General features: G+C 45.7%; 1 long non-coding RNA gene across 1 annotated transcript; it reads right to left on the bottom strand.

The window, feature by feature from the left end:
* Positions 1 to 342: 342 nt before the first annotated feature.
* Positions 343 to 768, bottom strand: LOC117490988. The gene is made up of 3 exons (XR_004556721.1): positions 747 to 768; positions 486 to 555; positions 343 to 401 (listed from the first exon to the last, which is right to left on the bottom strand). It is a non-coding gene; the product is annotated as an uncharacterized LOC117490988 (long non-coding RNA).
* Positions 769 to 1,959: the final 1,191 nt, after the last annotated feature.

Below are 1,959 nucleotides of genomic sequence, written 5' to 3'. Positions count from 1 at the left end.
ATTATTCATGTTGGATGGGTAAAGTATATGCTGATTTCAAAAGCATAAGGTTGTGTGTGGACTTTTTTTGTCATCAACAAATGGGTATGTTATGCCATTGCTGTGTAGTATATCATAATAGTAACGCCATGTACAATGACAGAATGAAATGAAAGATTGCATAAAACCATATACACCAGTATTTATTTTCATGAACAATATTAGCATACGTTTTACAAATTCAGTCAAAAGAAACAAACCACTCACTGCTGTATTTGCCTCATCTGTAGTCTCCCATATTCAGCTCTGTATATATTCAATGCATTCTGCAGGGAGAACACATTTAGGCATACAGGCTCTAATCCAGGATGGTCCACCATACAACGCACCGAGTCCTCAAGTTCCTGCATCCGTCTTGACACCTAGTGAGATAAACATATATTGAATGACATGTGAAAAATGTATTCTCTAAACAGAGAACTTAGTGAAGCTATCACAAATGTTACCTGTGGTATCTCAATGCAGCACACATTCTCAGGTTCCGAAGGCATTGTGGCGCAATTTCCACATGTACACCTGTATAAAGAAGTCAATAAATGAATAAATGTTTATTGTATGATATATGTAGTCTACCGCTGTTTTTGCGTTACAAACTACACATTTCATTCTTGCTAATTAGCCAAAATATGAACGGAATAAGTAGCAAGCATCGTAACAACAAACAGAGTTAACGTAAAATAAATAGGGACAAAAGTGTGTCAACTAACCATTCAGAAAGGTCCTGCTGCAACCGAGATATTTGCACTTCCACCGAAACCTCGTCTCCTTCAATGACCGATTCTGGATCATACTCATCAAAATACGCTTGAACGCATGCATTTCTCAGGGAGGACATGTTTCTTCTCGTCTAGTTTTCAAAACAATCATGGGAACATGACGCTCGTGCTGGGGCCGTCGCCCCCCTCTTCTGCAGGGGGGCGTGGTCAGCTGCAGCTCAAGCTAAGTCACAGAATCAGCCCCTTGCAAAAACAGGCCTGGAGAACAGCAAATAGAGCGAAATGAAGCATGGCTAAAATGCATGATCTGTTTGGTATTTTGAAAAAAGAAACGTATAAATATACCTTATATAGGTGTGGCCCTACAATATATCATTTAAATATAGCATGATAGGTCCACTTTAAATCTCACTTAGAGTCCCGCCCCTCCCGTTCATTTCTATGGCATTCTGGTTTCCTCTTGTTGTCCACCCATTGGTTGTCCCACTTAGTTCTAGTACTCTGATTGGACCATCTGTTGGGGGAGGCTGCTTTAGGTAAGTCTTTGCTTTCGTGTAGTTATTAAGATTTATATAATAACATCTATTTGGTATGTCAAGTGGTGTTTTACTGCTGTGCACAGCAACTCCTCCTCCTCCTGCTCCGCGGTCCGCTCGTCAGCTGCTGCAGCATCCTCCACCTCTTCCTGGGCCTTCACATCAGGCCACTGTTGGTACTGTTGGAGCCCCCGGCAACCAGCAGGTTGATCAGCTGGCCCAGGGTCTGGTGGAGCTCTGCGGAAAGGGAAGCCATCACCCAGGAGGAGTTGGAGGTGCTCGTGGGTCTTGGGAGAACCTCCTGGATGTGGATAAGAGCCGTGTAGTGATATCCGTCACGCTACAGGGCCCAGCTGACAAGGGGGGGGTTCAAGAAGTCAAAGACCTCCACAGCCAACAAAGAGGCCGTCCCCGAGTTGGAGAGCATGAAACGGTAGGTGAAGCGCCCCCTGCAGTGTATGCTCTCTTACAGGTTTTATATCCACTCACCTCTCTCCTCTGGTTCCAGCTGCATGGTGGGAACAGGCCGCCGCCACGTGGCCCGACACCAGCCGGTTGGTGGAGGCCATCTTCATCCTCCTCTGCCAGCTGAACCCCAGCAGCAGAATGAAGTGGGGGCACCACCTGAGCCGCTGGGCTCTGGTGATTCTGGAGTACGACCGGATCAG

This window comes from Trematomus bernacchii, unplaced genomic scaffold, assembly GCF_902827165.1.
Source record: "Trematomus bernacchii unplaced genomic scaffold, fTreBer1.1, whole genome shotgun sequence".
NCBI lineage: Eukaryota > Metazoa > Chordata > Actinopteri > Perciformes > Nototheniidae > Trematomus > Trematomus bernacchii.
Note: the sequence above shows the minus strand (reverse complement) of the source record. Positions and strands in the feature narration are given on the sequence as shown.